General features: G+C 36.5%; 2 pseudogenes; both read left to right on the top strand.

Annotated features, from left to right (window-relative positions):
* The first annotated feature begins 744 nt into the window (after positions 1-744).
* LOC116412156 lies at positions 745-1,670 on the top strand (annotated as a pseudogene).
* Positions 1,671-21,697: 20,027 nt separating this feature from the next.
* LOC116412155 lies at positions 21,698-22,631 on the top strand (annotated as a pseudogene).
* The last annotated feature ends 5,262 nt before the right edge of the window (positions 22,632-27,893 follow it).

The following is a 27,893-nucleotide window of genomic DNA, read 5'->3' as shown; positions in this document are numbered from 1 at the left end:
TTATAAATATATTTAGAATTTTTGTATTTGTATTTCTCAATAAAATAGAGCACGATCCATTTTCCTGTTTCTTTCTTACACGAGCAGCAGGTTTCTGCCCCACACATCCCAAACTGTCACACCATAGAAATATCTCTTAGTTGCAGACAGAGCTGATTATGCCTGAAATTCTCCTGTACATAAATAGGAGCTAAGGGTCTGTATAAATGAACCATAAACTAAGCACATTCTATGCACTAGTGCATTGGTAAAGTTACATATTCATCTTGATGTATAAAGTAGTGTAATCTCTTTTACAGAGTTGTTATTTTTAGCCAAAAGGATGGGGAATAAATCCATCACAAAATGTTCTTTCTTAATTTTTGAATGGAGTGAAAGTTCTTCAAACCATATTGTTTCACAGCTTCTCCTCTGATTCTTCTGCCCACATTTAGCCGTTCTTGTAGTTTTAAGGGGGCTGGTGGGGGAGTTACTCAAATATATCGAGCTGTGATAAATACTCACAAAAAGAATAGCTCCTGTCCTGAAGATCTGAGCTCAAGAGACGCAGTGGTTACAGGGCCATGTCTGCAACATTCGCTAACAAGACCAGTCAGGTTACCATCAATGTCCAATAGCATATAAAAATAAAATATAATTTTTGAAATACATATGGGGCTACTCTGTCTATATAATTATATATTTACGTATTTGATATATTTTTAATATAGCTTACTTTCATACACAGGAAGGAAGAATTGAAAAATGGCCTCAGAAAATGTTTCAGGATTCATCATCCAAGGGTTCTCTGATACTCCTGAGCTTCAAATCTCTCTTTTTGTACTAATCCTTGGAATCTATCTCATCATTCTGCTGGGAAATCTCATCATATTCTTAGTCATTTCATGCAATCCTCACTTACACACCCCCATGTACATATTCTTGCAGAACCTTTCACTCATAGACATTTCTTTCCCCTCAAATGTTTTACCCAATTTGCTACATATTCTTCTCACTCAACAAAATAACATTTCATTCTTGGGGTGTATGACTCAAATGTATCTTTTTGTAGCCTTGGCTGCCAGTGAATACTTTCTCCTGACGGCCATGGCATATGATCGTTATGTTGCCATCTGTGATCCCCTTCATTACATTCCCGAATGAGCAGGAAACATTGTGCTGGGCTTATAACTGCATCATACACTGTTGGGTTTTCTGTCCCTGTCAGCCTTATTGTTCTTATACCTAAACTATCATATTGTTCTTCCCATCTTATTAGACATTTTTTCTGTGATATCTCACCATTGCTAAAACTTTCCTGCAGTAGCACTTTTAGTGTGGAACTTTCCATTTACATTGAAGGGACATTGGTAGTTTTCAGTTCCTTCCTCCCTACTCTGACCTCATACATATTTATCATCTCTGCTATCCTGAAAATACAATCCTCAGAGGGGAGACAAAAAGCCTTTTCTACCTGTGCTTCTCACCTGACCTGTGCGATAACCCTTTATGGGACAGCACTTTCCTTGTATATGAGACCCACCACAAGTTTTTCCCTAAAAAGAGACAAGTATCTTTCACTTTTGTACCTTCTCCTGTCACCTGTGCTAAATCCTCTTATTTACACCCTCAAAAATAGAGATTTTCAATCTTCCTATAATAAAGTAAGGAAAAGATATTTAGGTTTTTAATTTTAAAGAAATGTCAATAAAATCAGAACATGATAGTTCTCAGTACACTGTGAGAGAGGGAAAGACATAGTTTAGGAACCACTGATATAGATAAATGTGAGGAATCGCCCACATGTGAACAGCTTCTGGATATGAATAAGGGACAGGGCAACAACTGTCCTTGTGAACTATGTGCCGCTGTCCCCTGAGTGGGCAATATGTAATTCATATACTCAATGCAAAACTATATGTTACTGAAGGTTTCAATTACAAAACTTTACAGACTGGAGCCACTTGTGGAGAGATGAAAAAGTCATAATAGACTTATAAAAGAGTAGGAGTAAAAAAATTGAAAAAATTCTAAAAAGCTTTGGAAAAGGAAATAACATTTACACGATTTATTCTGAAATATTAGAAAGCCTCAAAATTGTGGTTATAAAGACCTATACAATTATAGGATCCCTTATCCAAAAACTCATTATCCAGAAAGCTTAGAATTACAGGAGGACCATTTGACGACTTGAAATTTAAAAAAAACATTTATTTTTATTTGTAATAATAAAACAGTAGCCAGACCAAATTGGCTTTATACCTAACAAACCCACCTCTATCAAACTCAGGCCTCTAAACACTAACCGACAGATAACCTATGATAATACTGGCTCAAAAATTGTGGTGTCACTGGACTTGGCCAAGGCCCTTGATACCATTAAATGAACATTATCATCTTATTTCTGTAATCATATATTGCATATATAGTCCATTTGATGTACAACTGTACTGTTATTTGAAGCACCATTTCTATACTATGTCACAATTTCTGAAACTGACTTTGTGAATCCCTGTTTTTTATTAGATAGAGCCATGGATCCAGCTCGGGAATAACAATCCTACTTTGTTATGGTTTTGTTCAGATTTCACTCACTGTGAGGCTGCTGGGCAAGGATCATGCCACTTCAGTCAAATGGATTTTTCCATAAGTTGTGGTCACGTCATATTTGGTGTGACAGCGTCAAAATGGGCGTGGTTGCATCAAAATGGGCGCTGTCACGTCAAAATGCATGTACTGTATATACTCGAGTATAAGCCTAGTTTTCAGCACCGAAAATGTGCTGAAAAAAGTCACCCTCGGCTTATACTCGAGTCGGGTGCCATGGGTCCCTCCAGACTAGCACCCTCTCTCCTTTGTGTGCAAATTAGGCCACCCGCAACCAGACCCTCCAGTGCCCTGGCCTAGGCTCCCTCTAGCAATACTTATTTCCCCTTACATCTCCTCCAGGACCGGGTCTGCTGCCAGTTTGCCAATGTGCAATGAGCACATTACGGTTTTTCTTTGAAATGAATATTGAAAAACATATACCCCACTGATGCCTCAATTAATGTAATTTTATTGGTATTTATTTTGATTATTAAAACTTAGCAGTAGCTGCTGCATTTCCCACCCTAGGCTTATACTCGAGTCAATAAGTTTTTCCAGTTTTCTTAGGTAAAATTAGGTACCTCGGCTTATATTCGGAACGGCTTATACTCGAGTATATACGGTATTTTGTTTTTCGAATTTTTTGGCAGATCTAAATGGGATAGATTCCCTCATCCCTATCGCTGACTATCAAGTTATCATGCATCATATACTAAGGTCAAATGACAATGCTAATGAGGGCACCACAGCTGCAAGAATAAATGCTCTCAAAGACACCAATACCTGGGAATGTTCCCACTGCAGCATAAAAGAATATATTTGAAATAACACAAAAGTCCAGTGAAACTGTACTTTAGTATAACTGATTTGTAGATACGATTAGACAGTGCTGTGGAACTGCAGGGTTTACTTACCTAGTAAACTATGCTAAATTAAATGATGCATTTATCCATGGTCTCCATAAGCCAATAATAACATGATTCGTCTGTCCTGATCCTGCATTTGCAGGGAAACAATTGTTCCAAAATAGTTTTTTAGCTCATAAACTGAACTTTTGAGGAAACAACAAAATGCTAATTTCCCCATAATGATGAGACCACATAGAGCTCAGGTAAAGTGCACCCGCCAACATCAGGGACACATTTGCTGTACTATGATTGTGGGTAGTGATGAGCAAATCTGTCTGTGACACCGCACAACTTTTTGGATGTGACCACAACTTTTTTGATGCAACTGTCAATTTTTACTCTGTAAATTTTTGTTGTGGTGGATTGCAATGGAAAAATTGTCAATGGTGAAAAGCAGAATTTCGGAGCGATTCCATGCCTGCCACAAAAATTAGCTCATCACTATTTGTGGGGAAATGGGTCACATTAGCTGATTTTGCAGAGATCCTCGTATAGGAAGGAGCCTTCAGACTGCAGATGAGACCCCTGCCCAGTGGGAAATGTGAGTGAATAGTGATGTAGCGAACATCGCCGAAAATGTTCGCGAACCCATTCGCGGACTTTCGCCAAAACTTGCGAATATTCGCAAACTTTGCGGCGGAAAAACCAAGGCGAAAAAACGCGGCGCCAAAAAAAAACGCACCGAACCCAAAGTGGCGAACATCGGCAAAAGTCCGCGAATTTGCGCGAATTTTCGCCGGCGAACAGTTCGCTACATCTCTATGAGTGAATTGGCGGGAGATATCCAAAACACTCCTGTTGCAAAAAAGACAGGATTATGATAACCTCTCACGCTAACTGATAGCATTAAAGCTACTATGCCTTCTAATTTTGCTGTAACTGTAATCTTTCAGTCTAAAAGACATTTTGTTTAAACTTTAGTTATTGTTTTCTTTGACTTTTTATGTTGATTTCATGTATTTTTTTTAATCAAACATGTCCTTGATACTCACTATGAGTAATGTCAAATCTTATAATACACATTATACTTATAATTTTACATTAAACTTCTTATAAACTCTTAAAGGGGACCTGTCACCCTAAGAAATAATTCCAAATTATTTTCTATCACTTTATTTGAGTGGAATAAACTTTACTTACACTATATAAATAATATAAATTTTGTTTTTGTAACTCCAGTCTTGGAATTACACAATCACAGCAAGCAGGTAGGTGCTATTTTGTGGACACTGTTAGTAAAGCAAGCTTTGTACCTTGCCAAAATCTTGTTTATAAGATAAAATGGAGTACAAGATGCCCATATCTATGCACTGGCTATACAAATAGATAATGAGGAGGAAGGGGAAAAGTGAGATGTGCAGTGGCTTCTAGGTAAATGCCTTTATAATAGGTATAAAAAAGGAATTTGGGTTTCACAGATAACTTGATAACAACTTTTATTATACAGCTTTTTATGTCTGGGTGACAGATGCCCTTTAAAGTAAATGTTAGATCGTTACTGAATTACCCAAGCCCTTCATACATCTGTTGGTATTTGTGTCCATAGCAGAACCACTGTTTAACCAGCACTATACTCCCCATGTGAAGGTTTCAGATGATCAATATTGTAGCATGTAAAAAGACCAGGCATACATAAAAATCAAAATTAACCTTTTTACTGCCAGCCGTTTCGGTCAAAGTGGAACTTGTATTGCCAGACAGTTTTTGAACATTTTGCACTGTTTCATTTTCTGGGCCTTTCCTCGGGGGGTACTTTTAGTTTACCCAGGAAAACAATATATCATTTTTTTCAGGACAACCTATGCTTTCAAAATATGGTAGAATGCTTGTGTAATTCTAATTCAATAACACAACAAAGGCTTCTAAATGTCTAAAATAAAAAACAAAAAAACTTAATTTCCATAATATAAACACACATACTAGAAACAAAAATTATTTTATACATGAAAATAGAACTGATTTGGAAAGTCCCATGTCTCCTGAACATGCCAATACCAAATATATATAGTTTTATGGAGATTTCTCACTTGTATAGGTCAAAAATTCCCAGTAGTACACTAGCAAATTTCAAAAGCACTGTTTCAGAAAGCTGCATACTTTAGATATCAAAGCCAAAAATTCCACTAACAGAAGGTTTATCCCAGAAAATTATACATTTTTGGAAAGAACAGATGCTGGGGAACCCAGAACAGACAGAACAACTGTCTGTCTACTCCAAACTATCAAGTTGTAATGCTTTCCTAAAAGCTTCCAGTCTATAGTATCTTATCTCCTATAGGTCATAAAGTAACCAGATAAAACACCCTAAATATGACTGCCAGGGGTCCACTGAACAGTCTGATGCCCTACATACCTAAGTATGTGGCATATAGGGTCCCCAATGTGAACATACCCCCATATGATCATTTCTGTCATTTCAGAAAAAATCAACACATTTACATCATTATATGGGGGATAAAGCTAGTAAAAAGTATGCTCACCCCAGAAAGTCATATATTTTTGGAAATTACACATTCCCCCAAATCTAAAATGGGTTTCTACTCTAAAGTACCAAGCCGTAAAGCTTCTCTAAATTTAGCAATTTTGATGACATTTCCAAAAATATCCTCAAAGCTTCCAATTTGCAGCATCTTATCTCCCACATAGCATTAGTTACCAAGATAAAACACCCTAAATTTGAACGCCAGGGGCCCACTGAACAGTTTGATGCCTAATATGTATAGGTTTACCTAAGTATGTGGCATGTAGGGGCCCCAATGTGACCATACCCCCATATGATCTATCATTTCAGCTCCAGCAAAATCAACACATTAACATCATTATATGTGGGGTAAAGCTAGTAAAAAGTATGCTCACCCCAGAAAGTCATATATTTTTGAAAAGTACACATTTGACTTTACTTTCATTTTCAGATTTTACCTTGTGCAGTTCAAGAAAAAAAACTAAGAAAATGTAAAGCTTTTGGGAAAAAATGACATCTCTTCATCAGCTTTTTTTTGAAAGCCAATACTACAAAAAGTCTGTTTCTTTTTTGAAACTATGGCTAACATGGTACAACCAACACTCTACTACTAGAAATAAATCTATACACATTTGCTAATTAAAATTGACATTGAAGTAAGTGCATCTCAAGCACAGAATAAATGTTTGAAAGGGTGTAAGAAACACTCTGGTAGGGCAGCTAGAGTATGGCACACACAGGCAGCATAGGGCAGGCAGAGTATGAGACACAGGCAGCATAGGGCAGGAAGAGTAATCCTTTCAAAGTGGAGTTACTTTGAAAGGATTACCAAAGTATCATGCAACTCTTCAAAACAGGTGTTACTTGTTAGAGTTGAATGAGTGGATGTGTGAAGAGTTCTGAAACTGCAGGGGTACAGATGTTAGAACAGCATTGTATGTAGCAGACAGATGGTGTTGAAGTGCCCCGCCTCTGTTAAGGGATGGTTTCTCCACTTTAACATGAAGGGCCTCTTTTACACCTCTTTCAAACCAGTGGTCTTCTTTGTCTAAAATTTGGATGTTGCTCTTTTCAAAGGAGGGTCCCTTGTCTTTTAGGTGTAGAAATACACCTGTAGTGTTCATTCATGCAACTCTAACAAGTAACACCTGTTTTGAAGAGTTGCATGATACTTTGATAATCCTTTCAAAGTAACTCTACAGCATTCACACCTCTGTGAGTTTCAGATGTCACCTTTCTGAAGAGTCACCTTCATTGTGATTGGATTAGTGGGAGAGTATATATGCTGAGGGCTTCCCATACCAGTCAGTTGAACTGTAGAAGCTGCTCGGATGAGTAGTGAAATGTCTTCAATGATTACTTAACAAGTCCGGTTGCTTTAAATTTATTTATACTAGATATACCATGACCTGGATGAATGAAAATCTTCACAGTCAGTGTGTGTGTACTTTCCACAAAAGAATCAAGGCTGTAATTGCAGCCAAAGGTGGTTCTACCAAGTACTAACTGAGCAAATTCATCTGTAACCAACAGTTTTTTCCTAAATTAAACCTTTGTATCTCAATGAGAATTGAAAAGTTTGCACGTTCAAAGTGTTACATATGTTGTATGGCTGAAATGGCAAAAATCATTTTTTTATCAAGGTTTTAACACAACAAAATATAGCAAAGGCCATGGGTGAATAAGTATGAATGGCACATAGTTGGCTTATTTGTTAATCAGATGAGATTAGATGTGTCCATGGGCTGAAGAATTTGTTCACACAGGAATTATTAACACAATATTTTGAATTATCACAATATTGCGTGTTCCCTTTGTAACAGAGGGATGATGTCAGGTGTGTACACAATGGAAATAATGAGTGCAATCTGGTCAGAGCCCTCAGTCAACACCAGAACACACCAGGCAGTAACAATAAAGACTATAGGAGATAAGCAGGCTTGTACTCAAACACTGGGCCAATGTAGGATAAGAATTGAGATCAACATGTATTTTACACACTACATTAGTCAAAGTAACTTGCAAAATGGATGTTAATGTCCCAGTAAGAGCTTCCATTACTGATCTCTGGTGGATAGACACATTTTTGCCCAATAGCATCCCAGCATTCATAATGAAACCATTCAGTTTACAGAAATATTATTCCAGAGTGTTTTCCCTAGAGAGGTATTTATCAAACATTTCACAAATTATATTTTTTACAGAGCACTAAGAATACATGTATAGATAATTAGCTTATGATTTTGTATTCTCAATAGAATTCCCTGTGTCACACTGGTTATATAAACCAACTGGGTTCCTAAAGAGACCGGCAGACTCTGTGCCCCTGCATGGAAGAACCTTCTGCTCCTCAGGCTGAGCAAAGACAAGATCTATCTGACTAATGTATTTGTATGATAAAAGGTTTTGATAGGAGCACTGCAAGGTTAGAATGTAGGTAAGTAATGGAGGGCAGTTTGGGGTTCATAAGAAGCTTTGCCTTGATTACTATTCTCTAGTAAATGATAGATTTATGTTGGCTATATTTGTTGACTGTTAAAAATAATTTTGGTATTAATGCTAAAGAACTGTAAGACATAATTGTAGTGACCTAACAGACTTAAATGAGAACTAAAGCTTAACTGAAGAAATAGGCTAGAAATGTTGCACATTATGTTTTGGGCTTTTGAACCAGCTCAAGGCAAGCACGACCCTTTGGCAGGGAAGGTCTGTCACCTCAAAATGTCCCCAATAGCTTCCCATGTTCTTTTCTGCTGATTCCCAGCATTTCCCAGTAACTAATTCAGATTCTCATTACATGGCAGCTTTAAAACCAGTACAATCAGCATTAGAATTTAATCTGTAGCATAAGCTTATTTGACAAAGGAACATCATATTCTGCTTGATGATTTGTGATGACCCCTAAGCTTAGCTTCTCTACAGCTGCTCAGAGCCCACTGAGCATATTCAGTGCCACTGACTCTCCTGACAAAATCCAAGATGGGGATCTCCTGTGACAATTTTGAAGGACTGGATTATTGCTGCTTTAGAGTTGCTGAACCTTTAGGCTGGTGCAATAAGCCTAATTTTGTTCTCCTTTAATAAATGCAAAAAGAAAAATGTGATGGAGAAAGAAATCTACTGTACAGGTATCGGACCCCTTATCCGGAAACCCGTTATCCAGAAAGCTCCGAATTACGGAAAGCCTGTCTCCCATAGACTCCATTTTAATCACATAATTCAGAATTTTAAAACTGATTTTCTTTTTCTCTGTAGTAATAAAACAGTACCTTGTAATTGATCCCAACTAAGATATAAATAATCCTTATTGGATGCAAAACAATCCTATTGGGGTTAATTAATGTTTTATTGATTTTTTAGCAGACTTAAGGTATGGAGATCCAAATTACGGAAAGACCCCTTATCCGGAATACCCTTGGTCCCGAGCATTCTGGATAATGGGTCCTATACCTGTACTATTTTAAAATGTCATGATTGTTATTCACATTTGCTAGGCCTTTTTTCTTTTTTACACAGCTGAAATTTACAGTGTTGAAGAACTGGCAGTTAATCAAGTGAAGAACATTTTTTAGGATGTAGGTGTATGTAGTATATATAGCGAATAATGTACCCCCTATTTTAAAATATAGGGATATTATAAGTCACTGAGGAGCTCCCTGACCATACAAAAGCACAAAGCCACAGACAAAGTGCTTTTATACAGGTCATGTAACAGCAGGGTGAATTCTAATATTCACATATTTTACAGGAGGTACTTTATTTATGATAATATGCAAGTTTTATTGAGTTATGTGACAAAAATGACATCACTAATGTCACGATCAGTAACCCAAAACCCAGAACAATTGCCAAGATACCAGTCACAGCTCTGCCTATAACTGCCACTTTTGGCTTGGGTGGAGCCCTCCTCTACTCAGGTGCCACCAGGTCTTAAATGTTCTAAGCAAGCAATGGAACCAGATCGTATGATGAGGACTGAGGCAGCTACGAGAATCAAAGTCAGACAGGCAGGGTCAAAACCAGAACAGTAGTGCAGTACAGAATTAGGATCCAGTTCTAGGAGAGTTCACTTGAAGTCAGGATACAGGCAGGGGGCAGAAGCAGACAGACTGGACAAAATGCGCACCCAGGAACTATGCTAGACACACCTCTAATGGGCATAGAAGAAAATGAGAGGTAGGGATTTATAGGCTGAATAATTGGAGAGTCAAAACAGGTGTGGGTAAATAGAGAGCACCTGTAGCCATCATTCCTGCCTGGCAAACTAAGGATATTATTGAAGTGGACCAGGAAACCAGAGGTCGGCTCAAATAGGTGGGGGGCAAGGAAACTGCACAGCAAGCAATTGATTCCCAGTTCAAATTCAGGCAGGATGTTACAACTAAGCTCCCATGATAACTGATGACTTCACTAAGCCATTATGAGGACATAATTTACAGTTTGGTCCCATAGGAAAATGACCACACTTAATCAAAGGTGAGGATGTAACAGCAATCAAAAAGTATTTAAGGATGGTCCCACCAATCCAAGCATACAAGTTAATTGTTCCACCAGTCATAAAAATACTTCAATTAGAAATGTATATGAAGGTACCATATTAGTACTCTCTAAGTCTATTGAAAACATAGAAAATTCTCCATACCATAAAAACAAGCACATTCAATCCACCATATTGGTGCTCCCACAACATTCAAAAAAAGCCATTATTCCAATATATTACTATTAAAAAAATTCACCATTTTTGAAGTTTGGGAATTCATAAATATTTTTTAAAAAATGTCTTACAAAAAATATTTTTAGAAAAAACTTTTTTAATCATACACATGTTGAACTAGCTACAAACAATCCCAATTGTCTGTAAATAGGTAACTTGTATATGATAAAAAAAAGTCTTTTTCCAAAAAATTTTATGATTTCAATGTCCAATAGTTTATAAGAACAAAATATACTTCCTGGAATACAGATGGTGGCTATACTATTTATATAATTATATATTTACATATTTGATTTTTTCTTTTTACAATAGCTTACTTTTCTACACAGGAAAAAAGACATGAAAATGGCCTCAGAAAATGTTTCAGGATTCATCATCCAAGGGTTCTCTGATACTCCTGAGCTTCATATCTCTCTTTTTGTGCTATTCCTTGGAATCTATCTCATCATTCTGCTGGGAAATCTCATCATATTCTTAGTCATTTCATGCAATCCTCACTTACACACCCCCATGTACATATTCTTGCTGAACCTTTCACTCATAGACATTTCTTCCACCTCAACTGTTTTACCCAATTTGCTACATATTCTTCTCCTGACGGCCATGGCATATGATCGTTATGTTGCCATCTGTGATCCCCTTCATTACATTGCCCGAATGAGCAGGAAACACTGTGCTGGGCTTATAACTGCAGCATTCACTGGTGGTTTTGCTGAACCAGTCGGTCTTATTGTACTTATACCTAAACTATCATATTGTGCTTCCCATCTTATTAACCATTTTTTCTGTGATGTCACACCATTGCTAAAACTTTCCTGCAGCAGCACTTTTAGTGTGGAACTTTTCATTTACACTGAAGGATCATTCCTCTCTTTTAGTTCCTTCCTCCTTACTCTGACCTCATACATATTTATCATCTCTGCTATCCTGAAAATACAATCCTCAGAGGGGAGACAAAAAGCCTTTTCTACCTGTGCTTCTCACCTGGCCTGTGTGATAACCCTTTATGGGACAGTTATTTGCCTGTATATGAGACCCACCACAAGTTATTCCCTGGAAAGAGACAAGTATTTCTCCCTGCTGTACATTGCCCTGGGCCCTGTGCTAAATCCTCTTATTTACACACTGAAAAATAGAGAATTTCAATCTTCCTTTATTAAAGTGAGGCAAAGACTTAGCTTTTTAATTTGATATAAGTGTTGGCTAATACAAGTCAATAACATTTCAGTCTGAACAAGGTAGTTCTCAGTGCACTGTGAGTGAGAGGAGACATAGGGGCTGATTTACTAACCCACGAATCCGACCCGAATTGGAAAAGTTCCGACTTGAAAACGAATATTTTGCGACTTTTTCGTATGTTTTGCGATTTTTTCGGATTCTGTACGAATTTTTCGGATCCAATACGATTTTTGCGTAAAAACGCGAGTTTTTCGTATCCATTACGAAAGTTGCGTAAAAAGTTGCGCATTTTGCGTAGCGTTAAAACTTACGCGAAAAGTTGCGCATTTTTCCTAGCGTTAAAACTTAAAAATCGTATTGGATCCGAAAAATTCGTAAAGAATCCGAAAAAATCGCAAAACATACGAAAAAATCGCAAAGTACCGATCATTACGAAAAAAACGCAATCGGACTCCATTCGACCCGTTCGTGGGTAAGTAAATCAGCCCCATAGTTTAGAAGCCATTGCTATAAGTGAATGCAAGAACAATATTGCTTGTCCTAACCTTATTAACTGATTGAAGGTTTCAATTTCAAGTTTACAGCTGCATTTTGTGGAAAGAAGAAAATACAAAGTCATAATAGACATAAAAGGTAGGAGGTAAAACTGAAAAATTCCAAAAAAGATGCTTTTAAGGAAATAACATTTTCAGGATTGATTCTGACTCTAGTATTAATAATAAAAGTTTTTACAAGTGTTGGTCACCAAATTATTAGGAACATGTAGTGAAATATCAGAATGCCACAACACTCTGGTGATAGAGACCTATACAGGTATAAGATTAGAGATGTAGCGAACTGTTCGCCGGCGAACTAATTCGCGCGAACATCGGGTGTTCGCGTTCGCGCAAATTCGCGGACTTTTGCCGATGTTCGCCACTTTGGGTTCGCCGCGTTTTTTTTTGGCGCTGCGTTTTTTCGCCTTGGTTTTTCCGCCGCGTTTTTTCGCTTCGTTTTATCGCCTATGCATATACATAGGAATAGCTTGCGTTTTTTTTTTTGACGTTATTTTTTGGCGTTTTTTTTTTGCGTTATTTTTTTGCGTTTTTTTTTGGCGCTTTTTTTTTGGCGTTTTTTTTACAAGTATTTTTCAGAGAAGTTTTTGCCCTTGATCCCCCTCCTGCATGCCACTGTCCAGGTGGTGGCACCCTTTAAACAACTTTAAAATCAGTTTTCTGGCCAGAAATGGCTTTTCTAGGTTTTAAAGTTCGCCTTCCCATTGAAGTCTATGGGGTTTGCAAAGTTCGCGAATATTCGCGAGTTTTGGCGAAAGTCCGCGAACGGGTTCGCGAACATTTTTGCGCGGGTTCGCTACATCCCTATATAAGATCCCTTATTCAAAGACCCATTATTCAGAAAGCTCAAAATTATGGGTGAACCATTTGACTTGAAGTTTTTCTTCAAGTCAAGAAGAATTTCTTTTCTTTTTATCTGTAATAATAAAACAATAGCCAGATCAATATGGCTTTATGCCTAACAAATCCACCTCAATCTGGCCCCCATACAATCTACAAATAACCTATGATAATACCGGCTCAAGAATTATGGTGTTAATGGATTTGGTCATGGCCCTTGATAACATTAAATGACCTGATAAGGATATTCCATAATCATCTTATTTCTGTAATCATATATTGCATATATAGTCCATTTTTATAGTTTGTCATAACTTCTGAAAATTACTGAAAATAAATCCCTGTTTTTTTTAATAAGATAGAGCCATGGATGACTATCAAGATATCATGCTTCATATGCCATGGTTAAGTTATGCTGCTAATGAGGCCACCACAGCTGCAAGAATAAATACACCCAAAGACCCAAATATGTGGGAGTTTTGCCACTGAAGCGTAAATGAAAATATTTGAAATTTAACGAAAGGTCATTCAAACTGTATTTTATTATAACTGAAGCATTGCAGTGGAAGTGTAGTTTTTACTAACCCCCTAAAATATGCTAAATAAAATGATGCATTCATCCATGGTCTCCATAAGCCAATAATAACATTAACAAATAAATATTGAGACTGAGGAAATGATTTGCTGTACTCTGATTGTGGGGAAATAGGTTACATCATTTGATTTTGCAGAGCTCCTCATATAGGTAGGAACCTTCAAAAAGGACTTCTGACAAAATGTTTTGCCAGCCATTTTGGTAAAAGCGGAACTTGTATTGCCAGACAGTTTTTGAACATTTTGCATTATTTCACTTTAGGGGCCTTTCCTCGGGGGGGACTTTTAGTTTACCCAGGAAAACAATATATCATTTTTTTCAGGATAACCTATGCTTTCAAAATATGAAATTCCATGTGTAATTCCAATTCTGTAAAAAGGTATAGGCTTTTAAATATCTAAAAATAAAAAAATAAAAATTTTTTCAATAATATAAACACACATACCAGAAACAAAAATTATTTTATGTACAATGATTTGGAAGATCCCATGTCTCCTGAACGTGCCAATACCAAATATATATATATATATAGTTTTATGGAGATTTCTCACTTTTATAGGTGAAAAACTCCCAGCAGTACACTACCAAATTTCCAAAGCACTGCTCCAGAAAGCTGCATACTTTAGATTTCAAGGCCAGAAAATTGTACATTTTTGTGAATGAACAGATTCTGGGGAATCCAGAATAGGCAGAACTGTCTGTCTACTCCAAACTATCAAGTCTCAATACTTTGCTAAAGTTATTGGTTTTTAGCAAAATGTGTAAAATTATTAAAAAATCACTTCAAAGCTTCCAGTCTATAGTATCTTATCTCCTACAGGTCATAATGTAACCAAATTAAACACCCTAAATATGAACGCCAGGGGTCCACTGAACAGTTTGATGCCCAATAAGTATAGGTTTACTTTAGTATGTGGCATGTAGGGGCCCCAATGTGAACATACCTCCATATAATCTATCATTTCTGTCATTCAGCTCCAGCAAAATCAACACATTTACATCATTATATGTGGTATAAAGCTAATAAAAAGTACGCTCACCCCAGAAAGTCATATATTTTGGGAAAGTTCACATTCCCTTGAATGTAAAATGGGTACCCATGTCTTTCTACTCCAAAGTACAAAGCCGCAAAGCTTTTCTGAAGTTAGTAATTTTTATGACATTTCCAGAAATCCCCTCAAAGCTTCAATTTTGCAGCATCTTATCTGCCACATAGCATTAGGTACCAAGATAAAACACCCTGAATTTAAACGCCAGGGGTCCACTTTTAATACCAAATATGTATAGGTTTACCTAAGTATGTGGCATGTAGGGGCCCCAATGGGAACATACCCCCATATGATGTGTCATTTCAGCTCCTGCAAAATCAACACATTTACATCCTTTATGTGGGATAATGCTACAAAAAAAAGTACACTCACCCCAGAAAGCCATATATTTTTGGAAAGTGCACATTCCCCCAAATCTATAATGGGTAAACATTTCTTTTTACTCCAAAGTACCAAGCTGCAAAACTTTCCTAAGTTTGCTGATTTTTATGACATTTCAGAAAATCACATAAAAATGTTGCAATTTGCTGCATTTATCTCTCACAATTTCTTGCAGATAAAGCCATATCACCCAAATAGGAACACCAGAGGTCTACTGAACAGTTTGATGCCCAATATGAATAGATATACCAAAGTCTGTGGTATATACTGACCCCAAAATGAAAATAGCGCTTATGGATTTCTCGCCTGCCAACTCAACAAGCTTTTGTATACAGAGCCCCCTTTCAGCGAATTATGTGCTGTAAGACCCCCTAACTATACAGAGACCCCCAGAAAACCATATAGTTTTGGAAAGTACACATTCTGACAAATTCAACATGGGTAAAGCGTCCTTTCTACACCAAAGTACCAATCTGCAAAGCTTTCCCAAAGTTAGTGGTTTTTATGATATTTCAGAAAATTGCCTAAAAATGTTGCAGTTTGCTGCATTTATCTCACACAATTTCTTGCAGGGTAGGGCAGGTAGAGTATAAGACACAGGCAGCATAGGACAGGCAGAGCATGGCACACACAGGCAGCATCAGGCAGGAAGACCCCTAGTTTCAGTTGGGCCCTCACATACATGTGTGAATAAAGGGAGACATGTTGCATAATTATACCTCTCAGCTGCTCAAAACAGGATTTCTGGTTGCCTGAAATTCTTAACCATACCATATTAGTAGTCACAAAGTACTCATAGAAAGGTAAAGTTGTCAAGGCACATTCAATACCAGAGCATATGACACACCGATACTCTCTTTGGGGTAGACTTGGCAGGAACCCAACTTCATCTCTGTGACACCCTTTAGTGGATTTGGATCACTTTTAGTGTGCCAATGTATCCAAGTTGAATGGAGAACATATAAATGTAAATATGTTTGTGGTATCATTTAATCTGGGCTTAAAGTTGTTCCAATGTTCATGCCCAGTGTATATTTTCTTTTAGATTGAGCCCTATGCTACTCAGATGCTGAAGGGTGTTTTTGCACCTGGTACCTAGATAATAAAGGATAAGGAGTAAACACAGAAAACTAAGTGCATTAATAGTATCAGAATCTAGTTAGAGGTCATATGAAAACATTATTAAAAATACCCCAAAACTCTGGTTATAGAGACATTTAAAATTTGATGTATCATAATTGATTAATGCAATGAGGATAAAATATAACCAGATGGGAAGAACTAACTTCCAATACCCTGGATCAAATTTGACTAACTTCACTAATCGACACTCTATGGACGACCCTCATGATTATGTTTATGTGTAAAAATAAATTGCTTTGACAGGAATTATTTATGCCACCAGAAAAAGGAGGAGAGTGAAAAGGAGGCACCACTTGTCAAGGTTGTAAGTTTGTTACGTTCTATAAGGTATGAGCTGTTTTATATCTTTTACACCCTCAGAAGAAATTTGCACTACTGTCTGGGAAGATTTGTGAACAATTAATGGTTACGGATGTTACCAAACTTAATATTTTCTACTTTACATACTGAAAAGTAACAAGAAACAGGATAGGTCTGGGATCCAAAAAGGAATGAACCCGGCCTACCCGTTAATACTTTATCAATAAAGAGATGCAAATATTGGTTACCAAACACCAGTTTACCCTACAAAACCATGTTGTAATACAATCTTTTCAACAAACCTGTATCTCTGTATATATTGTGAAATTTTCAATAAAACTTTAAAAAAAAAAGTTGATGTATCATAAGCTATGTAATCTGTTAGGCATGGCTTAGATAATTATTAGTGATGGGTGAAATTTTTTGGCAGGCATGGATTTGCGGCAAATTTCCACGTTTCGCCACTGGTGGATTGTTTTGCGAAACGAATGAAAAAATTAACTGCGAAAAAATTTGTTGCACCTCCAAAAATTGTTGCCCACATTAAAAGAATAGTCCTGCGCCAAAATAAATAGTCATAGGCATCAAAAGAATAGTCGCGTGTCAAAATAAATAGTCGTGCGTCCAAAGAATAGTACGCGCAACATTTTCGCTGTTTCACAAATCTTTTGAAAGATTTGCGACTTTTTCAGCGAAGCGAAACGGGACAGATTAGATCATCACTAATAATAATGGAATGATTGGTAGTGATGAGTGAATCTGTCCCGGTTCACCTAAAAATTTGCGAAACGGCAGCAAAATTCGCGAAATGGTGGAAAATTCGCGAAACGTGTTTGTCACGCATTTTTTTGTCGCCCGCGTCTTTTTTTTTTATTGCCCGACCTTTTTTACGTGACCGCGCCTATTTTGAACCGACCACAACTTTTTTTGACGCGCAACTAATTTTTCAGTGGTGACTTTTCTCTGAAGTTTCACTAAACAATTCGCCAATGGCGAAATGGCGAAATTCGCTGCGAATCTATGCCTGGTGAAAAAACTCGCTCATCACTAATGATTGGAAATTGCTAAGCATCGATGGCACTATTACACAACTGATGTGTGCAAGTATTATCCAAAAAACTGTAAAAATGTAGAGAAAATTTGCTTGGAAGAATGGGTCAATATCACCCATAACAGTGTGTGTGTACTTTTAACAAAAGAATCAAGGCTGTAATTGCAGTCAAAGGTGATTCTACCAAGTACTGACTGAGCAAATACTTCTGTAACCAACAGTTTTTTGCTTTATTAAACCTTTATCTCAATGAAAATTAGTTTGCACCTTCAAAGTGTTACGTATGTTGTATGGTTGTAATGGCAAAAAATTTTTTTTATCCAGGTTGTAACACAACAAAATATAGGAAAGGACAGGGGTGATAAGTATGAATGGCACATAGTTGGCTTATTTGTTAATCAGATGAGATGTGTCCATGGGCAGAAGAATTTGTTCACACAGGAATTATCAGATACGAACCATATAACATTTTTGGCCAGTGTGACCTACCACATGTGTTAATGGTTTGGCACAAAATATGTGCTTGGTAAATCATAACTAAAAATAGTCAAAATAATGTGTGTTCCCTTTGTAACAGAGGGATGATGTCAGGTGTGTACACAATGGAAATAATGAGTGCAAACTGGTCAGAGCCCTCAGTCAACACCAGAACACACCAGGCAGTAACAATAAAGACTATAGAAGAGAAGCAGGCTTGTACTCAAACACTGGGCCAATGTAGGAAAAGAATTACTATCAACATGTATTTTACACACTACATTAGTCAAAGTAACTTGCAAAATTGATGATAATGTTTTTTTCAAAGAGAGGTATTTATCAAACATATCACAGATAATATTTTTTACAGAGCACTAAGAATACATGTATAGATAATTAGCTAATGATTTTGTATTCTCAATAGAATTCCCTTTGTCCCACTGGTTATATAAACTGGGTTCCTAAAGAGACCGGCAGACTCTGTGCCCCTGCATGGAAGAACCTTCTGCTCCTCAGGCTGAGCAAAGACAAGATCTATCTGACTAATGTATTTGTATGATAAAAGGCACCTGGCTTTGGTAACATAGGAACACTGCAAGGTTAGAATTCAGGTAAGTAATGGAGGGCAGTGTGGGTTCAATAAGCTTTGCCTTGATTACTATTCTCTAGTAAATGATAGATTTATGTTGGCTATATTTGTTGACTGTTAAAAATAATTTTGATATTTTAATGGTAAAGGACTGTAAGACAGAATTGTAGTGACCTAACAGACTTAAATGAGAACTAAAGCTTAACTAAAGTAGGGCTAGAAATGTTGCACGTTATATTTTGGACTTTTGTACCAGCTTAAGACAAGCACAGACGGCTGTGGCTTAAACTTTGACTATGACGTTTCTTGCTATGTTTAAGTTAATTATTATTCTTCAAGTAGTTCTTTATAATGTAACCAATTATCTTCATGTTGTATAAGGGATTAACCATCCTCTGTTCTTCTACTTTACCTGGTTTAACTAACACATATTATACATTTTTGAGTTCAGTGTATTTACATTTATTTTGATATCCTTGGCAGATCATTATACCATATGGTTAAACACTAACGCTTTTTTGAAGCTCTTATAGTCTCCCAATTAACTTTAACCTTTTGTGATTGGTGGACTTTCGTTGTTCAGCCATTGGCTAATTACATATCATGTTTGTCTAATTTACCTTGCATAGCCATTGGCTAATTTGTCTTTAAATACTTGTTGTCTATGTCTTTGCATTCAGCCTATGATTAAGTACCATGCGGTATGAAACGCGTAAGGCCATGTAGCATCTAGTGTTGATTAAATAAACTTATGATTTTAGTTTTTGGAGTGTACTGCCTGATACTTTTTTCTTCAAGTCCTGGAGTGCCTGCCATCTTTAATTTTTGGATTTCCTAAGGCAAGCACAGCCCTTTAGCAGGGAAGGTCCGTCACCTCAAATGCCCCCAATAGCTTCCCATCTTTTTTTCTTCTGATTCCCAGCATTTCCCAGTAACTAATTCAGATTCTCATTACATGGCAGCTTTAAAACCAGTTCAATTAGCATTAGAATTGAATAATAATCAGCCCTGCGGCATCAGCTTATATGAAAAAGAAACATCATATTGTGCTTGATGATTTGTGATGACCCCTAAGCTTAGCTTCTCAACAGAAGCTCAGAGCCCACTGAGCATATTCAGTGCCACTGACTTCTTCTAACAAAATCAAAAATGGGGTCTCCGGTGACAATTTTGAAAGACTGGATCATTGCTGCTATAGAGTTTCTGAAACATTAGGCTGGTTCAATAAGCCTAATTTTGTAAGAAATCTACAGTACTATTTTTAAATGATGTAATGATTGTAATTCAAGGCCAAGTGCTTTTATTCAGGTCATGCAAATCCAGGGTGACTTCTAATATTCTCAGATTTTACAACAGGGGGTACTTTATTATAATATACAAGTTTTTTTGTTTTTTTTTAATTTTTAAATTTTTTATTAGATTTTATAATCAATCCAACATTGCACTGAATAAGACAGTAAATGACTTTTCTTATATACAAGTTTTATTGAGTCATTTGACAAAAATTACATCACTGATGCCACGATCGGTAACCCAAAACCCAGAACAATTGCCAAGGTCCTGGTCACAGCTCACACTTCTGCCTATAACAGCCAACTTTGGCTTCGGGTGGAGCCCTCTGCTACTGGCGTGCTGCCAGGTCTTAAAGTGAGAGGACGCAAATATTCGGAGTGAGCAAGGAAACCAGATCGTAGTCCAGAGGACTGAGGCAGCTTACGAGAATCAGAAAGGCAGGGACCAAAACCAGAACAGTAGCGCAGTACATAAGAAGAGAAGTCAAGAAGGCAAAAGGGTCAGTCCAGGCAGGGAAACAGGCAGGGGTCAGAACCAGAGAAAATTCCCACCCAGGAACAATGCTAGATAGACCGTAGAAGAAACTGAGAGGTAAGAATTTATAGGCTGAATAATTGGAGAGTCAAAACAGGTGTGTGTAACTAGAGATCACCTGTAGCCCTCATTCCTGCCTGGAAATCTAGGGATATTATTGAAGTGAACCAGGAACCCAGCAGTCCTGCTTAAATACAGTAGGTGAAGTTCAAGGAAACTGCATAGCAAGCAATGGATTGCCAGTTCAAATCCAGGCAGGGTGTTAAAACTAAGCTCCCATTATAACTGATGACATCACTAAGCACCATTTATGAAGATATTATTTACAGTTTGGTTCCATAGGGAAATTACCAAATTGTATATTATATAAATATATTTAGCATTTTTGTGACTCTATGTGATATGTCCATTATTTTTGAAGAGCAGACACTCACTAAGAAAATCTTCTGGCAGAATTTAAAAGTAACTTTATTTGAGTTTGTGTTTACAAACACTCATAGGCGAGGATGTAACAGCAATCACAAGGTATTTAAGGGTGGTCCTGTCCATCAAAGCATACAAGTTAATTGTTCCACCAGTCATAAAAATGCTTCAATTTGATAGGTATATGAAGGTACCATATTAGTACTCTCATAATTGAAGCCCATCGAAAACTTTCTGAACCATAAAAACAAGCATATTCAATCCACCATATTGGTGCTCCCATTTGAAGCTTATACAGTACATATTACAAAAAAATCATTCATACAAAGCATTAAAAGCAAAAAGTAAATTATCCCAAACTTCAAAAATGTCGTTATTCCAATATACGACTACAAAACAATTTACCATTTTTGAAATTCAGGAATTCATAAATATTGTTTGAAAAAAAATTGTATTTAAAAAAAAAGACCTTTTTTCCCAAAAAATATTTATGAATTAAATTTTCAATAGTGTAAAAACAATATATACGTTCTGGAATATAGATGGTGGCTACTATTTATATAATTATATATTTACATTTACATGTTTGTTTTTTTTAACTATAGCTTACTTTCATACACAGGAAGGAAGCTTTAAAAATGGCCTCAGAAAATATTTCAGGATTCATCATCCAAGGGTTCTCTGATACTCCTGAGCTTCAAATCTCTCTTTTTGTGTTATTCCTTGGGATCTATCTCATCATTCTGCTGGGAAATCTCATCATATTCTTAGTCATTTCATGCAATCCTCACTTACACACCCCCATGTACATATTCTTGCTGAACCTTTCACTCATAGACATTTCTTCCACCTCAACTGTTTTACCTAATTTGCTACATATTCTTCTCACTCAACAAAATAACATTTCATTCTTGGGGTGTATGACTCAATTGTATGTTTTTGTGTCCTTTGGCTGCCAGTGAATACTTTCTCCTGACGGCCATGGCATATGATCGTTATGTTGCCATCTGTGATCCCCTTCATTACATTGCCCGAATGAGCAGGAAACACTGTGCTGGGCTTATAACTGCAGCATTCACTGTTGGGTTTGGAGAACCTATCAGCCTTATCGTGCTTATACCTAAACTATCATATTGTGCTTCCCATCTTATTAACCATTTCTTCTGTGATGTCACACCATTGCTAAAACTTTCCTGCAGCAGCACTTTTAGTGTGGAACTTTCCATTTACATTGAAGGGACATTGCTGGGTTTCAATTCCTTCCTCCTTACTCTGACCTCATACATATTTATCATCTCTGCTATCCTGAAAATACAATCCTCAGAGGGGAGACAAAAAGCCTTTTCTACCTGTGCTTCTCACCTGGCCTGTGTGATAACCCTTTATGGGACAGTTATTTGCCTGTATATGAGACCCACCACAAGTTATTCCCTAAAAAGAGACAAGTATTTCTCACTGCTGTACATTGTCCTGGGCCCTGTGCTAAATCCTCTTATTTACACACTGAAAAATAGAGAATTTCAATCTTCCCTAAATAAATTAAGGCAGAGATGTTTAAATTTTTTATTTTAGATAAGTGTTGGCTAATACAAGTCAATAATATTTCAATCTGAACAAGGTAGTTCTCAGTACACTTTGAGTGAGGGAATACATAGTTTAGCAACCATTATTATAGGTTTATCCAAGAAAAATATGGCTTGCTTGTCCTAATCTTATTACCTGATTGAAGGTTTCAGTTAAAGAATTTTACAGATAGGTACCACTTCTAGAGAGAAGAAAAAACAAAGTCTTAGCAGATTTAAAAAAGTAGGAGGAAAAACTGAAAAATTCTAAGAAGCTAGAGACCATAATTCTGATTCTATTACTAATAATAAAACTTTGTACAGGTATAGGACCCATTATCCAGAATGCTCGGGACTAAGGGTATTCCGGATAAGGGGTCTTTCCTTAATTTGGATCTACATACCTTATGTCTACTAAAAAAACAATATAACATTAATTAAACCCAATAGGATTGTTATGTATCCTATAAGGATTATTTATATCTTAGTTGGGATCAATTACAAGGTACTATTTTATTATTACAGAGAAAAGGGAATCATTTAACCATGAAATAAACCCAATAGGGCTGTTCTGCCCCCAATAAGGGGTAATTATATCTTAGTTGGGATCAAGTACAGGTACTGTTTTATTATTACAGAGAAAAGGGAATCATTTAACCATTAAATAAACCCAATAGGGCTGTTCTGCCCCAATAAGGGGTAATTATATCTTAGTTGGGATCAAGTACAGGTACTGTTTATTATTACAGAGAAAAGGGAATCATTTAACCATTAAATAAACCCAATAGGGCTGTTCTGCCCCCAATAAGGGGTAATTATATCTTAGTTGGGATCAAGTACAGGTACTGTTTTATTATTACAGAGAAAAGGGAACCATTTAACCATTAAATAAACCCAATAGGGCTGTTCTGCCCCCAATAAGGGGTAATTATATCTTAGTTGGGATCAAGTACAGGTACTGTTTTATTATTACAGAGAAAAGGGAATCATTTAACCATGAAATAAACCCAATAGGGCTGTTCTGCCCCAATAAGGGGTAATTATATCTTAGTTGGGATAAATTACAAGGTACTGTTTTATTTCCACATAGAACAGGCAAATCAGTTTTAAAATTCTGAATTATTTGATTAAAATGGAGTCTATGAGAGATGGACTTTCCATAATTCGGAGCGAAATATCAGAATGTTTCAAAACCTAGACAGGTTATCCATAAACCCATTATCCAGAAAACTCAAAATTATGGGAGAACCAGTTGACTTGAAATTTTTTAAAATTATTTTATTTTCATCTGTAATAATAAACCAGTAGCCAGATCAAATTGGCTTTATGCCTAAAAAATCCACCTCAATCATGCTCAGGGCCTCATACACTAACCTACAGATAACCTATGATAACAAAAATTGTGGTGTAACTGGATTCAGCCAAGGCCCTCAATACCATTAAATGTCCATATGGCCATCATCTTATTTTTGTAATCATATATTGCATATATGGTTAATTTTTATACTTTGTCTTAAGTTCTGAAACTGATCTTGTAAATCCTTGTTTTTTAATAAGATAGAGCCATGGTTTGACAACCTTACTTTATTGTGGGGTTTTTATCCACAGTGAGGCTGCTGAGCAAGGATCATGGCACTTTAGTGAATTTTTTTTCCCATAAGTCACACTAGGAAGACTATAATAATAAAAAAACACAAATACAAAAGTATTGTAGAAATTATACCTATATAGGCTAACAATAGAAATACACTGCAATATTTTGGAGCTCCATGTCCCCTTCATCAGGCAAAATACAAATGAACTAAATTTATAATGATTAAAGGAAAAGTTCACTTTATGGAGTTCTTTTTGCCCATTCACAGTTCCTCAAAGTTGGATCCTCAGTTTAATATACGGCACAGATCAATGCCAGTACGTTGCCATCCATTTGGGTACGGGAAGTTTGGCACAGTTGTGTGAAAAAAACATGGAGCACATTAATTAGTTTGAAGAAAACTATTTTTATCCCCCCCCCCCTTCTTCAATGCTCAAATTACGGCTAAAACACAAGGGTGTAAAAATATTCTACTTCACTAGATGGTTGTTTTTTTTTCTTATTCCTTTGTAGCTTCTGGCGCTGATCTGTGTATATTAACCTGAGGATCCAGCTATGAGGAACTAGGAATTGGATTGGCAAAAGGAACTTTGTAAAGTGAACTTTTCCTTTAATCATTATAAATTTGGTTGACTTTATCCTCCCATTTGGAGATGTTTGCTTTTAGAAACAAAAAGGACTATGAACTAGGAGATATTTCAGTACAGAAAATATGAACATGATGATGAACAAAGCCAACTAATCGATATTGAATTAATTCATCAATTCCAGGAACTATAAAAATTATTAATGATTAAATTGCGAACTTGGTGGGATAAAACCACATTGCAGAAATATCTAGAACAGAAAAATACACCAAGGGGGCTAAGAGTCCTGAAAAGACCCACTTTTGGGGTCAATGATATTCATGAAAGAGTGGAACAATATATTAGAAACTTGTTGTACTAATTTAATTACATTAATTGTAACAAAAAGAGAACTGGAATTGACCAATTATGATAAACAGATTGAGGCATTGAAGAAGAACATAGAAATATTTGAGGTTACACAAGACTCCCAAGCAGTAACAATAAACACTACAGGAGATTAGCAGATCTGTACTCAAAAACTGGGCCAATGTAAGAAAATAATTCAGATAAAACATAGATTTTACACACTTCATTGGTCAAAAAAGCTTGCAAAATAGATAATAATGCTCCAGTAAAAGTTTCCATACCTGCCCACTGGAGTACAAGTTTTGTGGCCAATAGCATCAATATACCCTGAGTAAAACTAAGTTTACAGAAATACTTTTCCAGAGTGTTTTCCCTAGAGATTTATTTCTGAAACATTTCACAGGTTATAGTATTTATAGAACACTAACAATACATGTATAGAAAATTAGCTAATGATTGTGTATTCCCTGAAGAATTCCCTTTATCACACTGGTTATATAGAGACCGGCAGACTCTGTGCCCCTGCATGGAACAACCTTCTGCTCCTCAGGCTGAGCAAAGACAAGATCTATCTGACTAATGTATTTGTATGATAAAAGGCACCTGGCTTTTCAAAGGAAGAAAGACTTGAAAAAATGGTCTCAGAAAGTAAAGAAAATATTTCAGGATTCATCATCCAAGGGTTCTCTGATACTCCTGAGCTTCAAATCTCTCTTTTTGTGCTATTCCTTGGAATCTATCTCATCATTCTGCTGGGAAATCTCATCATATTCTTAGTCATTTCATGCAATCCTCACTTACACACCCCCATGTACATATTCTTGCTGAACCTTTCACTCATAGACATTTCTTCCACCTCAACTGTTTTACCTAATTTGCTACATATTCTTCTTATACAACAAAATAACATTTCATTCTTGGGGTGTATGATTCAAATGTGTGTTTTTGGGTTTATGGCTGGCAGTGAGTACTTTCTCCTGACGGCCATGGCATATGATCGTTATGTTGCCATCTGTGATCCCCTTCATTACATTGCCCGAATGAGCAGGAAACACTGTGCTGGGCTTATAACTGCAGCATTCACTGGTGGGTTTGTTGAATCCGTTGGCCTTATTGCTTTATCTAAACTATCATATTGTGCTTCCCATCTTATTAACCATTTTTTCTGTGATGTCACACCATTGCTAAAACTTTCCTGCAGCAGCACTTTTAGTGTGGAACTTGTAATTTATATTGGAGGGACATTATTTACAGTCAATTCCTTCCTCCTTACTCTGATCTCATACATATTTATCATCTCTGCTATCCTGAAAATACAATCCTCAGAGGGGAGACAAAAAGCCTTTTCTACCTGTGCTTCTCACCTGGCCTGTGTGATAACCCTTTATGGGACAGTATTTTGCCTGTATGTGAGACCCACCACAAGTTATTCCCTAAAAAGAGACAAGTATTTCTCCCTGCTGTACATTGCCCTGGGCCCTGTGCTAAATCCTCTTATTTACACACTGAAAAATAGAGAATTTCAATTATCCTTTAATAAAGTGAGGCAAAGATGTTGATCTAATACAAGTCAAAAAGATTTCAATCTGAACATGATAGTTAGTGCAATGCCGGAGAGGGAGACATTTTAGGAACCATTGATATAGGCGAATGTGAGAAAATGGTAGCTTGCTTGCCCTAACCTTATTAACTGATTAAAGGTTTTATTTACAGAATTTTACAGATTGCTGCCCTTGTGGAGAGAAGAAAATCCAAAGACTTAATAAAGATAAAGATTATTAGTGCTGGGACAAGTACTAAAAAATTACATCAGTAGAGTTAGAGCTCTTTTCAAGCAAATAACGTTTACATGATTGATTCTGACTCTACCGATGTAATTTTTTAGTGCTTCATCCCAGCATTAATAATCTTTATCAGAATGCATTAAAACTCTTGTGATAGAGGATCCCTTATCTGAAAACCCATTGTCCAGAAAGCTCTGAATTATAGGAAGGTTGTCTCCCATAGACTCAATCTTAATCAAATAATTCAATTTTTTTTTTAAAATGTCCTTTTATTCAACTAAGATATAATTACCCCTTATTGGGGGCAGAACAGCCCTATTGGGTTTATTTCATGGTTAAATGATTCCCTTTTCTCTGTAATAATAAAACAGTACCTGTACTTGATCCCAACTAAGATATAATTACCCCTTATTGGGGGCAGAACAGCCCTATTGGGTTTATTTCATGGTTAAATGATTCCCTTTTCTCTGTAATAATAAAACAGTACCTGTACTTGATCCCAACTAAGATATAATTACCCCTTATTGGGGCAGAACAGCCCTATTGGGTTTATTTAATGGTTAAATGATTCCCTTTTCTCTGTAATAATAAAACAGTACCTGTACTTGATCCCAACTAAGATATAATTACCCCTTATTGGGGGCAGAACAACCCTATTGGGTTTATTTAATGGTTAAATGATTCCCTTTTCTCTGTAATAATAAAACAGTACCTGTACTTGATCCCAACTAAGATATAATTACCCCTTATTGGGGGCAGAACAGCCCTATTGGGTTTATTTAATGGTTAAATGATTCCCTTTTCTCTGTAATAATAAAACAGTACCTGTACTTGTCCCAACTAAGATATAATTACCCTTTATTGGGGACAGAACAGCCCTATTGGGTTTATTTAATGGTTAAATGATTCCCTTTTCTCTGTAATAATAAAACAGTACCTGTACTTGATCCCAACTAAGA

The sequence above is a fragment of the Xenopus tropicalis genome, chromosome 7 (genome assembly GCF_000004195.4).
Source record: "Xenopus tropicalis strain Nigerian chromosome 7, UCB_Xtro_10.0, whole genome shotgun sequence".
NCBI classification, from domain to species: domain Eukaryota; kingdom Metazoa; phylum Chordata; class Amphibia; order Anura; family Pipidae; genus Xenopus; species Xenopus tropicalis.
This window is presented reverse-complemented; position numbering and strand designations above follow the sequence as displayed.